This window comes from Lissotriton helveticus, chromosome 1_2, assembly GCF_964261635.1.
Source record: "Lissotriton helveticus chromosome 1_2, aLisHel1.1, whole genome shotgun sequence".
Taxonomy (NCBI): Eukaryota; Metazoa; Chordata; class Amphibia; order Caudata; family Salamandridae; genus Lissotriton; species Lissotriton helveticus.
Window position 1 is genome coordinate 103,956,243 of NC_136058.1, and position 16,591 is coordinate 103,972,833.

Sequence of the window (16,591 nt, forward strand, 5' to 3'; positions counted from 1 at the left end):
TTGGGAGAAATGTGAAAAAAATTTTACAGTAAAGCCATCTGGGCCTGGAGCTTTATCTTTCTTAAGAGTGAGTAAAGCAGTGCGTAATCCTTTCAATGAAACATCAAGCTCCAATAAATCAAAATCCAAGTGAGTGTCAAAAGAGTTTTCAATAGAAGAAAGATAATCCGAAATGGATTTGTCTGTAGGTGAGGCTTTTGGTGTGTATAGGGATTTGTAAAAAGTACAGAATTCTTGTAAAATCTCAGAATCCTTATATTTGTGCAAATGCTCATCGTCAAGGATTGTTTCGATGCTAAATTTGTGCTTTTTAACTTTAAGGTAATTTGCCAATAATTTACCTGATTTATTTTAGCCACCATAACATTTTGAACTGGATTTGAGCAAGTACAGCAAGTACAAAGAGCCATTCTCAGTAGACTCCATATTGAATTGAAGTTTAGTAGCTATAAGATCTGTTAAGCAATCCTTTGACTTAGTAGCATAGTAGGAGTGTTCTAATCTCTTTATCTTTGCCAAAAGGTCTGTGGCAATGTTCAGGCATTATGACGCTTTTTGGAGACGTAATTAATGATAAAATCATGAGCAGCTAGTTTAATAGCATCCAATATAACGTGAAAAGGGAGAGTGTCTGATTCGTTAAAACATAAATACTCTTCAAAAAGAGAGGTGAATTATGAGGTGAAAACTGGGTCAAGCAGCAATGAATTGTTAAATCGCCAACATCTAGGAACAGAAGGCTTGTGAAGTATGTCTAAAGAAATGCATACTGGGGCATGATCAGAAATCAAAATAGACAAAATATCTGCAAATTGTATGGATTGGGAGATGTTATGAGAAATAAAAATTGGATCAATGCGTGATTGCGTCTGATGGACTGGGGAGAAGTAAGTATATTCTCTCAGGGTGGGATTACATATTCTCCATGCGTCAATTAAATGCCTATGTTGGAAGGAATGTAGGAATGATTTATGAGCTCTAGAATTTGTAAAGGAAGTTGGGGTATCACCTGCAGTTGGTGCATAAATATTAAATAAAGAGAGTGGAACCTTCCCAATCAATAAATCCGTGAAAAACAAGCGACCCACATCATCTTTTTCTTGAGATACAAGCTTAACATGGAGAGATTTGTGGCATAGTGTAATAACACCATTACACTTACCATCACCTGGAGAGAAGAAAACATCACCAACCCAATCTCTTCTTAACTTTAAGGATTCGGAATCCATGAGGTGTGACTCCTGAATCATTGCTTTATCAGCCTTCAATTTAGATAAATGCGATAACATGCGTTGCCTTTTGATCAGTGAGTGCAAACCTCGAACATTCCAAGTAACAATTTTCAATGACATATGAAAACTATTGTGAGAACAAGTTGAACTAGACCAGATAGAATGTAAACTTGATATATGATAAACCACAACATCATTTAAGTGAGAAAAAATGTAACAATGTATGAAAGAGAGAAAAAGAAGAAGGATATCAGAGACGAAATATTAGAGAAAAGTATCTGAAATGGAAAGATAAAGAAAGAGCAAATAGAGAAAGGGGATAGAAAAGAAAGAGAAGAACAAGAAAAATCAACAAAAGATGAGGTGAATAAGATGACAAAGAAAACAAAAACACATACCTATGAAAACCCAATAAAGGGGATGAGGGGGGAGTGAAACCACATGGAAGACTGGTATGCCCGGATCTCACAGAACGGGACACAGAGACGACTGGATTTGACAAAGTGCAGGACAACGAAGAAGACATCAATTGGGAAGCCTAAAAAGGAAAATGGATAAGAGCAGGTTTTTGACTTATAATATAATTTCATAATACATTCATAGAAACAAAAACAGGAGAAATCTAAGAAGAAAAGCGTTTGACGATCAAACTGCAGCTCAAAGCACCAGAGGTATCCATAGTTTCAATTTGACAAGAATTGAGGAAGCTTTTCATTCTAATTGGATCTTCAAATGAGGTTGTCTTATTCCTGTATGTGACCTTAAAAAGACATGGTTGAAAAAGGCCATATCTAGCTCCAAGAGCACGAAGATCAGATCTCATATTTAGAGACTCTCTGCGTCCGTCTGCGGTAGTTTTAGCATAGTCCTGTGAAAAAAACAAAGGATGACCCACCCAGGAAATGCATGTTCATGATTTGGAAGCTAAAAAAACCTTAACAAGGTCCGTATATTCCAGGAAATACAAAATGACGCCCTTGGGTGGTTGGAAGCAGAAGTGTTGACATGTTGCCGCCCCGGTCTATGTGTGCATTGTATGTTCAAATTAGTATCTACAGGTAGATTTAGCACTTTGGGTACAAAGTTTTTGAAGAAAGTGAGAGGATCTGCGCCTTCCATGTTCTCCGGCAAACCATAAATGCGTAATTTGTTCCCTCTGTTTCTATTTTCTAAGTCGTCGACTTGTTTTTGCAAATGAGACACTTGTGACTGAAGAACTCTTTTTATTGTTTAGTTAGCTTCCCAAAAACAGACAACCGGGCCACAGTATTACCACTCTGCCCTTGTGATGACCTCTCTACTCAAGCCACAGTTCATACAATCTTATTTTGTAAGTTCTATAGTGAACCGAGAAGGCTTTGGTTGATCCCGATCTTAAAAACGATGGGTCTTCCTATACCCGAGAGAGGCTGTGGAAGGCGGGACTGATTGGGTCTCCGGAATGTCTGCGCTGTGGGGCTGCGGTGGGTACGCTGCTGCATACTGTGTGGTCGTGTGCTGGGTTGGTCAGATTCTGGAGGGGTGTCTGGAGTTGCTTGTCAGAAGTATTGGGATGGGATCTTCCCCGCACTCCGCGATTAGGGCTACTTCATGTATTGGAGGGAGTAGGTGGCAATATATATAAACGTCACTTATTGTTGTTGGGGCTTGTGGTTGCCAAAAGAGACCTAGCGCGAGCATGGAAGGGAGAGCGAGCCCCCCCCCTGTGTGCGTGAAAGGCTGGACTAGACTACCTAATGGGACTGGAACGTCCGGTGTTTGAAGCGAGAGGCTGCCCCCGGAAGCACTTTAAGATCTGGAAGGAAGCGATGGGCGGAGTATAGGGGATTGATACTGGACCTCTCAAGGGAACAAGAGGAAGACATACAGGCTGAAGATGCGGTACAGGCCTAGGCAGTGCGTCATACCTACCAAATGACGACCAAGTACCAGTTGTTTTGTATACTCACGTGCAAGGGGTTAGGGAGGGATAAGGGGCGGGTAGCAGAGGGGTTGGGTGGTTGGGGTTGGTGGGTGGAGGAGGGGGGGTCCTGTTATTCATCTTTTATTGTTTGGACTATGCATTACAGATAAAAACGTGTCATGATGCTTGGTGGTGATCTCCTGACTGTGGGGAGCCACGTATTGCCTTTTGCTTACCTACTCAATAAAAATTTGTTGTGAAGAAACGATGGGTCTTCGAAGATGTCGTCCCGCACTCCTCTCCCTACAATTTCTGGATGAGAAGTGCGCAACGAAAGTCATTGCTAAATTTCTGAAGTTTATTGTGTGGCATAGGCCTAACCTAGAGTAGACTATAACATTCTTTTTAGGATTTATCTTTTGTCATTGTACTGTTTAAGACACTTTTTTAACAAAGTTTTTTATACAGTTTTTAAAGGATTGCATATTTGCACTTTATGAATTGTTATAGCCCAAAATGAATTTTACCTTTCAATGTATTTTAGAGATATGCATTCTTATAATTACGGTGTGGAAAAAATGTTTTTATTATCCTTTTAAATGTACTTTTATGGTTTTATTTCTGACGAAAACCGAATAAAGGAATTTTGAATTTGAATTTGACTGAAGAGTGACCACTTTACTTTCGGTTACGTTATATGAGGAGACACTTTGTTCCACTGCGAGGAGCCGTTCATCCAGTTGGAACCACCTGTAAGTAAGAAACTGAAGTTTGGTATTTGTTTCTTCCAAGAAGGGTCTTAAAGCGTGTATTTACTCCAACAGTAGCTCCAGCGAGACAGGAGGTGGTGACTTAGCAGGAGAAGGTGGATCTTTTTTAAGACGTTTGAAATTAGCTTTGACAGTATTCATCAGATTGTTTGCAGTTGAAGCCGCAGATGGAGATGCGCCAATTTTTGACTTAGAAGTTGAGGAGGACTCCATTGCTGCAAACTTTGAAAAAAAACGTAGAATTCTTGATGAATCCGCAAGATGAAGCAGAAGCAGAAGAATTAAGCCTTCTAAGTCTACCCATATGCTACACGAGAACAAGCTTTGAAGAGACTCCGGAACCTTGTTATGGGAGAGACAGCCACAATCACCCAGAGAACATCGAAGCACTGACTAGGGTCTAAATACGTGATGACTGTTTATCCAGAACATAAATCCTTTGGTGACTGGGTCCAAAAAATCTGAAGCCAAGGACATTCGAATTGGGTTGTTGAGTATTGAGGCAAACCCTCTCACTTTCCCTGCATTAATAAACGGGAGCGTCAGAAAGGAAAAAAAGGGAAGAGATACTAGATATGGCAAACATCAGTGTGAACAGTGAGTATAAATTGAAATTTCAAGAAGAGGCAGAATTATATATGGCCACTATTTGTAGACAAACAGAGTAGATGGCCAAATACGAGGAACACAGAGCCATAGAGAATAGACTTCTTGATGACTGTTCAGGTTCACATTGTTTAAGAGAAAAGTGAAAAAAGAGGAAAACAATGCTCAAAAAGAAGTAAGCATGTACCTCAAAACATACGTTTAAACAAGCATTTATATTTGCAGAGAGAAACAGCAGGGAAGTTGAAGCACAACATCACTTTGCCATTGTAATTATAAACGTAGCAGCCACCTCACGAAATGGCGGCCATTTACCATCAACTGCGGCAGGCGCCGAAATCCATCAGGAGGTCGTCAGGTGTCTCTGCATGGTAGACCTACACTTTAGGGAGACATTGTGTCGCACGACTCGCTGAAAACTGTGCCGTCACTTTGGAGCTGACGTTGCGTCTGCCACCTTCCTTGGGCCTCAAGCCACGCCCCTCTCATACTTTATGAATTGTGAAGAGACCTTATCGTATGTTTACACTTTTGCTGCAAGATTGCTTTGAAAATGAAGGTGTTTCTAAAGTTAAGTGGTGCAGAACAACCTAGTTACTTCCTTTCTATAATTTCAATTAACCTTTAAATAAAGAAATGAACAGCAGCCCAGTGCAGCTGTTGATAAGTGGGCTGCATGTAAAGGTCAGGAGGGCCGCATGTGCCCCGGGACATACTTTGAGTGTCACTGCTCTAGGGTATCAGCTGATCTCCAATGGATGCATTGCAGAACTTTAAAGGGCCATCCAGGGAATGATGCAATAATACATGTCAACCCCCAAGCAAGGGCATCGAACAAAGCAACATTCCAGAATGGCCATTGTTGGGGAATTTTAGAGATAGAGGGCTGAGTCAAGAGAGACATTTTTTCGGTGCACTGAATGGTCACTTTAAGACCTCCGTTTTCAGTAAATGACTGAGCTTATCCTTCTCATTAGAGCAATTCATTTCTTACAGACTCATGATGTCACCAATTATTCATAAGTTCCCATTTGGAAAATCTGCAAAGGAAAGTTAAATAGAGTAAAGATACTGGATGTGGGTACAGGCAAGACAAAGTCCGTCACATGAACACTTCAGTTCACTAGTTGGTTCAAATATTCGTACGGTAATACCTTTGTGAATCCCTGGGAAAATCACCAGCATGCTGAGCTGTGGACAGGCCTTTCATTAGGTCTTGGGCCACAGTTAGCAAACTGTAACACAGTGCAGCACAGTGCAGCATGTCACCTTGCTGTGCTGCGTTGCTAGGAAAGGGCCGGAATATGCCGCATTTAGCACAATACTGCACATTCCTGCCTTTTCTCAGCACTGGCACACAATGTGGGACACCTTCCTCAACAAAAACAATCCTCTGATGCATTTTCCTCTTACTGTGTGCACTGCAGAATGCAGCACTCACAGCAAGAGGAAGCAACTAGGAGAAAGAAAGATATTTCTTATTGCTACGCCTCCCCTGGGGATGCGTAGAGTTTTGGCGCATTCCCAGGTGTCCCAGTAATGTTATAGCTGGGAATGCACCAAAATCCATGAGCGTTGCATGGGAACACACCACCCATGGAACGCCTTCCTGGGGCAGAGTAACACAAGAGAGCGATTGCACTGCGTTGCGTTACTCTGGATTTATCAAGCCACTCAGGGCCAGGCAAGATTGCGTGGCTTGATAAACCGCATCTTAGGGATTGTGTCGCTATTGAACCACATTGCGTGGTGCAGAAATGACACAACCCCTTGATAAATATGGCCCTTAATCTCTCAGAGTCTAGAAAGGAAGAAGGGCTGCAGGTTCATACATAATGTCTGTGTGCAGACCCTTGGGAAGAATATAGGATGATGTCTCATTAGGGCTCAAGACCTTTAATATTCCTCCTCTGCACTCCTATCTTTTATACTCAATCAGTCATTGTAATACCATTTGTGGGCTCACAAGGTACACCCTCTGTCCCAGGGTGTTGAAAGAATGATTAAAAACCTGCTAGCTATCAATGACTGATAGATAACCACTTGGATGCATAACCGGATGCACCGTAAGTGGCACCACTTTCAATTATCAAGAAAACAAATTTAAAACATGCTTACTGCATCATCGAAGCATTTTTCTTTATTATTTTAATCATGCTAATTTCATCTCCAGTGTTAAAATATTTTCTGCATGACTCCAATATTTCAATCCTTGCGAATTGTCCCCATATACAACCACCAATGCATTTTAGAATGAGCGCCTTTCGTCAAGGGGAATTCGCCTCATATGTTTTTAACTGAAAACAACCAAATAGGACCCATATTACTCTTTTAACTGACTTCCAATGCAAATTGATACATAAGAGAATATATACGCAAAAAAGAACATGAGTATACATACATGAAGCCTCCACCGTTTACATCATCATATGCAAAATAAATAAAAGGACAAAATGAATGCCATTCCATAATTCAATAAACAAGAGTCATGACTTGCTGCACATTTCTAGTATTACTCCGGTGTTCCCACGATAAAGGTGGAGAGCCATTAGTCGCACCCCATTGTAACGCATATGCATCTAATTCATTGAATAAGTGAGATGGCCAATGCATAAGTGCACAATGTTCGACATTTGGTGATTGATTATCATCATGTACACTGCATATCATCATGTGGTGTTCAGCCAGTGCTTAATTTGTAAGTGCCAGGACCCTCATCAGGAGGCCACCTCAGTTTTCACCAACTACTAGCCATCCCACTGCTACAAGTGTGACAATTCAGAGTGTTTGAAGCCCCCCAAAGCTGTAAGAATGCCTTGGGAGGCAGGTATTAGTTGTTTTAATGTCTATTTGCTTAACCCCTTGCGTGCTCATGACGGAACTACGCCATCATGAGCCACGTGTGGCATGTGCTCATGACGGCTTGGTTCTGTCATGCGGCTGCCGCTCTTCCAATGTGGCATTAATTCCCCGCCTGTGTAGATGAATAAATGAGTGGGTGGGGCCATGACGGAACCATGCCGTAATAAGCACACGCCGCCTGTGACTCATGGCGGCGTGGTTCTGTCATGAGCATAGCAGTGCCGTGCTCACCCCACACCCCCTGCGCCGTGGCGATATTCACGCCGCGGTGAAGGGGTTAATAAACAGCTGTTGTTGTGGTTTTCCCGGTGTTGTCAATTAAGTGCTGGTGCCAAGCACCAGAAACCACTGGCTCAAATTAAGCACTGTGTCAGCATGCAATTGGTTAGAGTATGCATAATATAATTGTCAGTGCACAACCTAGCCATTGTGACAGTGTCACACTTGAGTGCTAACTTGTGAATTGGCAAATCTCTGTGTTATAACACTCACCCATACCCATAGAGTTTATACACCAATGTACATGGAAATAAGGGTCTATCATTGATTATTAGGAAATTTGAAAGAACAGTGTATTGCAATCAGTTGACTCATACATACAGTTTAGATCTCTGGCCGTGCCATCAGATTGGTAGGTTGTGCTTACTGAGGAGAGCAAAAAGGTGCCAGATGGATGTGCACCATAGATGTAACCTCACTTTACACATCAATTCCATACTCCAAAGGTCTCGAAGCGGTAGAGTGGGTATTATTAAAAGAAGAGGAAGAAATTGCAGCCATTAAAGTTTTCCTTCTGGAATTATTACACTTTGCACTGTGTTATAGTTATTTCTTCTGCTGGAGATAGGTGGTCTTGAGTGCTCCATATAAAGGAGCTGCTCTCCACCTACATTTTGGGAACTACCCAGGGTTTTCGCTTTCCTTTTTTGCATAATTTTTTCTGCACTCTACGCCTGAAAGGGTATTGGTTTGATTTATAGTGGGAACTCCCTTCTGTTTGAACAAAGTTATGTCTCTCTCACAAGCGCTAATGAGAGCAGACTGTTTCCAGTATTATTTATTCCAGGTTGGCTTGGATAGTATTTTACCAATCCAAAGCTGTAATTATGTGCCTGGAGTGGCAAAAGGTTTTTGCCATTTTTCAGCATGGCGTGGAAGACAATAGCTAATCCCAAGCATAAAGACTTTGCTGCAAAAATAGCAAAAGCATTTGTCACTTTTCTAGCATTGCATGGATGGCAGTATGCTAATCCTATGGGATGTATGACGGAACCCGGCATGCCTTTCCAACGCAGTTTCTACCCCAACTTCTACTTTACCATGCATTCCTTTGCAAATCATTACAACAACTTGCCTAAGGGGACGCTGGACTTTGGAACAGTATAGCTTACTATTCCAAGTCTGGAATAGTATAACTTACTATTCCAAGTCCAGTCTAAGCAACAGTGGGGAAGGTATTGGACTTAAAATCCAACAATGTGCCCATAAAGCAAGTTGTTGTAACAACTAGCGTGGTAAATGGATGCGTGGTAACGTCGCAGTAGGGGTAGTGACAGCATTGTAAAGGCAGATCGTGATAATAACTGAGCAGTAAAGGATGTTTCCCAATCCTATGCTTTAAAAGTCTGCTAGAAGAGGACGCGTGTGCGGCGCCTCACAAGATGGTCGCTTGAGCTCAGGGCTCTGCGCGGCGTCGGGAGACGCATTTTTGATTTCGGCAGATCCAGAGCTGATATTCAGCTTCCCTGGGGACTTCTTCTTAGCAGAACTTCCCCTGAGCATGAGGCTGTCATTTTAATCCTCCCTCCTGCTTTTTGTTATTGAAAACGTCGAGGGACATCATTTCCTACCTTCTGGCCGCCATTTTGTTTCCCCTCCTGACTGACACAATTCCTCTCAGCTTTACTCCTTGTATGTGGTACTGCTTTTACATATTGGCTTTTGGGACTTATTTGCTCAATACATTTTGGCTTACTCCAACTATTTAAAAAAAATAAAAACTCACGCCACTAGTCTTTTCACTTTTTATTTTTCATTAAAAGAGACTTTATTGATTTTTACATGCATGCTTGATTGGAACATTCTAAATACATGGGCAGATCTAAACATGTGTTACATTCTTTTAAAAGGCCTACCACTGGATTGCATGTATCACACTCGGCCTCCCTGGCACCCCCTATGGAGGACTTGCATAACTCTGTCAATATGGCTCATTCTAACTCTTCCATGGCAATGTCTTCGTCCATTGAACCATCAAAATAGCATTCACCCTCCTCTGCTAACAAAAGACTTAAGCAAGATCCTTATTCTCCACCAAACCCAGCTTCACCTGTTTCTTTGGACACTGTTTTAGAGGAAATATGTGCTTTGCGTTCATTTATTGAGGAAACCAATACACCTCTACAAGGTCTGGACACTAAATTGTCTACACTGGATTCCATGGTGTCCACAGTCGAACTGCATGTCAGTGACCTTCAAGATATCGCTGCAAAAATCTCTTCTCTGGAGAAGGATGTGATACTCTTGAAGAAATCTGCTGAGGATCTTGAAAACAGAAATAGGCGCAACAACCTTAATTTGTATGGTCCTCCTGAGGGTGTCTTGGGTGATGACCCTGTGACCTTTTTCGTCTCTTTCCTTATGAAGCTTTTAGACCTCCGTGCTTCAGTGTCTCGGAATATCCAGTGTTCCCAAAGGCTGGGTCCTCGCCTCTGTTCTACATCTGCTCCCTCAAGGCCTCGTGGTGTAATCCTTCTTTTTTTGAAATTCACGGAGCTTTTGCAAGTCTTAACCGCAGCCAACTTAAGAAACAATTACTGTGGACAGGGTCTAAATTGTTCTTGTCCCAAGACATCTCGAAGGTACCAGCTAAACGGCGGCAGGAGTTCCTCGATCTCACACTGGCTCTATGTGCCTTGGGTGCGCGGTATGGTTTATTTCACGCATGTTTGTTCAAAGTAACTTTTCAAAACAGCACCTCCACTTTTGAAGACCCTGTAGATCTTCTTCATTCACACTCCATGGCCTCCATGGATTCAGCTGGTCCACCCTCTATAACTTAACTCTTATGTGACAGTCTCTAAGAATTTTGAGAGTTCGTTGTAAATTTCACTCTAATCCTCATTTTTTACTTCCTTTACAGGTTATATTTTGGTGGTTGTATCAGTTTATAGTCATCCTTATTTGTCTTTCTTTGTTTTTACTATCATTGCAGATCATCCAGAATCCCTACATAGACATATCCCACCCTTTCTTGATCTCCTGACGTGGTACGTCTCCCCTGGTTGGATGTGCTGTCTTTACTGTCTGTCACCAGTCCTTGTTGTTTGCTTGTTTTCCCTTGAAGGTATGTATCACAGTTGCCATTTTTGGTAGGACATGTACTGTCTTCTCTTCTTATCTCACTTTCTCCTTTTCTTTCTCTCTTACTCTTCTTTTCCAACTTTTCTTTTACTGACCTTAATGGATATTTCATTCTATATACTTCTCTTTTCATTATTCTTTTTATCTCTGTTCATCAATGTTGATCGTGTAGTACTACACCTAATTCATTCTCGTTACAGTCATAGTTGTATCTTGGAATGTGAAATGTTTTATTAACCCTATAAATAGGAAGAGAATACTATCCCATTTAGCCTCATACAATCCTGGCTTAGTTTTGTTGCAAGAGACCAAGTTGACGGAGAAAGAGGCTTTGAAACTCAAACGAAATTCGGTTGGTTTAGTCTTAGTGTCTCCTACGACCACTAAGAAAAATGGGGTAATTATTTTATGTCATAAATGATTGAAATGCTCTGTTATATCTCAGAAAACTGATTTGGAAGGTAGATGGTTATTAGTTAAGTTGCTCATTAACAATATATCTCTAAGAGTGTTTAACGTTCAACACCCTGCGTATGCTTCGCAAGATCTTCCGCTGGATCCCGACCGAGACGAGGAACACTGTCACCTAGGCACTCGTCACCAGCCGACTGGACTACGGAAACGCCCTCTACGCCGGAACCACAGCCAAGCTACAGAAAAGACTCCAGCGCATCCAGAACGCCTCCGCCCGACTCATCCTGGATGTCCCCCGACGCAGCCACATCTCCAGCCACCTGAGGAACCTGCACTGGCTCCTCGTCGACAAGAGGATCACGTTCCGGCTCCTCACCCACGCACACAAGTCTCTCCACGACCTGGGCCCCAAGTACCTCAACGACCGCCTGACCTTCTACACGCCCACCCGCCAGCTACGGTCCACCAGCCTCGCCCTCGCAGCCGTACCACGCATCCGAAGAGCCACCGCCGGAGGAAGATCCTTCTCTTACCTGGCTGCCAAGACTTGGAACTCCTTCCCCATCCACCTTCGGCTGACCCAGGACCATCTCGCCTTCAGGAAACAACTCAAGACCTGGCTGTTCGAGCAGTAGCATACCCCTCCCCCCAAGCGCCTTGAGACCCTCCCGGGTGAGTAGTGCGCTATACAAATGGCATGATTGATTGATTGATTGATTGATTGATGGTCCAACTCAACCGGATTATGCTTTCTGGCCTAACATTACAAAAAAGTATATTCAATATAATGACAAAGTGTTTATACTAGGAGGTGATTGTAACCAAGTTATTGACCCTTTCATTTATCGACAATCCCAAGTTCATTTCATCCCTCACAGGACTCATAAACAATTCCAAAGCACAATATCTCAGACACATCTTGTAGATGCTTGGAGACTCTGTAACACTGATACTACATAATTTTCTTTTTTTCTCTCCCCCACATGGCACCTTTACCCGATTAGATAACATCTTCTTTCTAAAGCCTTGCTACAGAACCTTATTTCCTCCTCAATCTAACCTATTGTAATTTCTGATCATGTCTCGGTTGTCGCTGATTTCGATTATCTCCGCTCACATCCCAAGTCCTCTAGGTGGAGGTTTAATAATTCTCTTTTGCAGGATCCACTTTTTTCTTCCTTTTTCAATTCCTTTGCGGAGAAATTATTTTCTCTAAATGCAGCTCCAGATGCTTCACCTACATTGATATGGTATGCTTTTAAGGCTTCTGCATGTGGCTTTAGTATAGACTTTGTTTCCAGGAAAAAGAAACACTTACTTAACCACCATAACATTTTTCTAGCTAATATCAAACACCTAGAACACCAACTTTACACTTCTCTGTCTGATTCTGCCTTAACCCTGATACTACATAATTTTCTTTTTTTCTCTCCCCCACATGGCACCTTTACCCGATTAGATAACATCTTCTTTCTAAAGCCTTGCTACAGAACCTTATTTCCTCCTCAATCTAACCTATTGTAATTTCTGATCATGTCTCAGTTGTCGCTGATTTCGATCGAGCTTGTTCTTGCGAAGCTTGACTTTAATAAAACAACTACGGATAATGCTTCATCCGTTCTTCTTCGTACTAGCTCTCCGTATTATGGTGGATGAAATAAAGTTGTCAAACATCTGGATAACTATCTCAAATCTCGGAAGGAACGTGTTTTGGTAGAGTCTATTCCCTCATCGATGGAAAACTTTTTTTTAAACATCATCATTGAAAGTTTTTGATAGAGTAAACTGGTCCTTTTTATTTAAAGCTCTTCATTAGCATGGTTTTGTTCCTAAATTTATTTCTCTGATCTCTCTGTTGTATTCGGTTCCTAAAGCTTCTGTCGTAGTTAATGGTCTTATCTCTCAATTCTTTAATTTGCAATGGGGTATACGTCAAAGTTGTCCTCTTTCTCCCCTTCTATTTATTTTATCACTTGAACCCTTTTTATGCCATATCCATCAGAATACCTCTATCTCTGGTTTTATCTATGGTGATCAACACCAAATTATGTTTCAAACAACATGTTAAGGCTACTGAGTTCCGATGGAATAGTTCTAAAATCAAATACTTAGGCATCTGGTTTAATAACCCCATATTGGATTCAGTTAAAATTAATATGAAGGAAGTGCTAGATCGTATTTCTAAACTCCTCTCCTCCTGGAACCCTCTATTTCTCTCTTGGTGGGGACGCCTTGATTCTATTAAAATGATGATTACTCCTATTTGATTATATATTCTCTCTATGATTCCCATTCATATCCCGACTGGCTATTTTAAAAAAATGGATTCCCTCTTCTCTAAATTTTTATGGAATAGTAAAAAATCGAGAATTTTCCTTCACATCTTCAAAAACCGAAATCTGTGGGAGGAGTGAATTTTCCAGATTTTCGACTCTGTCACAAGGCCTTCTGTCTTAGATTAGCTTCTAAATGCCTCCTTACTGAAGTCTCCCTTTTAACTCTTTATGGGTCCATGTTGAACGATCCTTACTTGCGCCTTTATCTGCAAAGGAAGTTTTTCCCTTAACTACACAAGTCAATGTCATTTCTCTTCTGCTGTTCTAACACAAATGTTCATTATTAAGACCTCACTGTCAATTGAAAACTGTCTCTAGGGATACCTTCCTGCAATCTCCTCTTTGGTACAATAATCTCATTACCATAAAAAATAGACCTCTTTATTGGAAATCCTTGAGACTTAGGGGAATTATTTGGGTTCAGGACATGTTTAATGGTTTATCTCCGTGTTCTTGTCCTCAATTTCAGGACACCTTTAAATACCTGCACTCGCTTTGGCACAAATTCTCAATTCTTGTCGGAATAATTCTAGATGTTTTTTATACTCTTCCTTCAAATGAGCTTGAGCCCACAGAGGATTCACTTCTCAGAGTATTAGCTGTGCTTCCTAAAGCATCCCTGATCTATAAACATCTTCTTACTCCAAATGCTGACCGTCTTAAATCTAAGATAGAGATTTCATGGGAGACAGATTTGGGCTGTGTTTGTAGCATCGATTTCTGGGACAAGTTATGGGGTAGATCTTTTAGGATCCCTAGATATGCCCCCACCACTCAATCCATGTTGTTTCTTTACCATATGTTATATTTTACTCCCTTGTCCAAAGCTGTATTTTCCTTTTGGAAGAATATTTGGTAGCATATCTCAACTATTTTTAACTTGCATACTCCTCTATCAAATACTATTCTTTTTAAAGGAAGCTTATCAGAGTCGTTGGTATTGTCTTTACATGAAAAAGGTTTATTTGATTTGATGTTGGCTTTCGCCTTCCAGCAAATTTCACTAAACTGGAAATGTTCAACTAAACTTTCAGCAAAGTCTTGGTGGAATAGTGTTTGTCAATATCACAGACTGGATATCACTTTTGCCTCCTCTATTAAACCATTTGTAAATAGGGATTTATTTTGGTCAACATTAACTAACTATTCAACTAAGGCTACAACGTGTGTATAATGTGATAGTTTTGAAAATGGTCGGCCTCCATAAACTGCTATTGTCTCTGCTTTCTCCTCTACATTATTTCTTCACTATTGAATTGCATTTTAGGGGGGGCGTGGCTTGCTAGCTAAGCGCATGGACGTGCACCGCTAGAGCTCCGGCGCCGATCGGGGCTTCATCCTGTTAAAATTACCCTGGGGGCACTTGAAAAAGCTACCTTCGGGACCGGAGGCGAGCACACATCCCCTGCCTCCCTTGCGGTGGGTGACAGTGTGGAGAAACGGCCCGTGGGGTGGAGGCTGCGGTGGTGAGGCCCTCGGCGGAGGCGGGCCCCGAGAAGCGGGGTTCCACAGTGAACAGAGTGGCCCACTGAGCTGGGTCTCCTACCGCCGGAAGTGCCGGCGAGCCCCGGTTGTGATCACGCGGAGCTCAGGGACTGCCCAGGACGCCACCGAGATACATCGGAGGACCCCCCCCTCCGAGGTGCCGGAGCGCGGAACGGAGGCGCGAACGGGCGCTGCTGCCGGTGCGACTGAGCCGCGGGGCACCTGGGAGGCCTCAATAACGTGAGGGTGACTGCCGTGTGAGGCCGTGCTAGCTGAGAGGGAGAGAGGAGGCACCCCACATCGGTGAGCTTATCCTCCTGGACCTGGCACCTCGCTGACCCCCCTGCACTGGGAGACTACCGGAGGCGCTCAACGGAAGAGAGCGGTGAGCTGGGTGTGGACTTGCCATGCGGGCCTGGGGGGCTCGGCTCGCCCCCCTGAGGAGAGGGGGCCGCGCACTGGAGACAAGTGGGCGGCGCCTAGCGCAGACCGGTGGTGGACACTAGTGACGATCTCGGCCGGGGGGCCCCCCTACCCCCCCGTATCCTTGTGGGCGGCTGGCTGACAGCGGAGCACAGGGGCTGCGCAACCTAGCGGGAGACCGCGTGGGGGCCGTGACAAATCCTGCACCCAGTAGGAACCTGACCCGAGGACCTCCAACTGGATTAACTCCATCTGTGTTGCTGCTGAAACGGAACTTGTCCAGAGAGTTGGTCACAGTCACTTAAGCGGGGCCAGCTGCGATAGACTTCACATACTACTGTATGTCGAGGTCGAAGCTCCTTGCACTAATGGTCCGTAAGGGGGCGAAACAATCAGAGAACTCTGGGGGACAGCCGACGACCACCACGATGCCACCTTCAACAGACGAGGGGGCACCGCCACAGAATGGGATGGAGGAACCCCCCATGGATAAATTGGACCTTATCCTGAAGGAAATCAGGGACTCTAGAGTGGTGTTGGAGCAGCAGATGGGCACCCTGACGACGAACCTATCCCTCCTACGGGCGGACCATGGCAAACTGGCGGACAAGGTCAAGGGACAGGGCGTATCCATCACCGAGATCATGCCGACGGTGGCGGAACACACGTCCTCCATAAGTCAATTACAGTCTCAGATGGCCACTCTACTGGACCGGGTGGAGGACGCGGAAGGACGTAACCGCCGCAACAACGTCCGTGTCATAGGCCTTCCGGAGCGATGTGAGGGCCCCCGGGCGGCGGACTTCATGGAACAATGGTTCCGAGAATACATAGCGGTGGAAGGTCTCTTCCCCCACTACTGCGTGGAAAGGGCATTCAGGATCCCGACAGGCAGGCCAGACCCCGGACGGCCCCCACGCCCGCTGATAGTGAGGATTCTGAACTACCGAGACAGGGACGTCCTGCTGCAGAAGGCCCGTGAAAAATCCCTTATCCAATACGAGAACCACAAGATCTCCCTATACCCGGACTATACCACTATGGTCCAAAAGCGCCGATCATCCTTCCTGGACGTGAAGAAAAAACTGCAATCCGCTAATCTCAAGTATGCCCTGCTCTTCCCGGCTCGCCTGAAAATCATGCACGGCAGAAAAACACACTTCTTCGAGAGCCCCGCCGACGCTGAGGAATGGCTGG

The 16,591-nt window shown here is 43.5% G+C and overlaps 1 protein-coding gene across 1 annotated transcript in view; it reads left to right on the forward strand.

Annotated features, from left to right (window-relative positions):
• KANK4 (KN motif and ankyrin repeat domains 4) overlaps positions 1-16,591 on the forward strand; it is an 827,707-nt gene that overhangs the window by 246,246 nt on the left and 564,870 nt on the right. Inside the window, exon 2 of the mRNA XM_078669568.1 lies at positions 10,588-10,719. The gene's annotated coding sequence lies outside the window, so the exon portion shown is untranslated. The remainder of the gene's footprint in view (positions 1-10,587; positions 10,720-16,591) is intronic.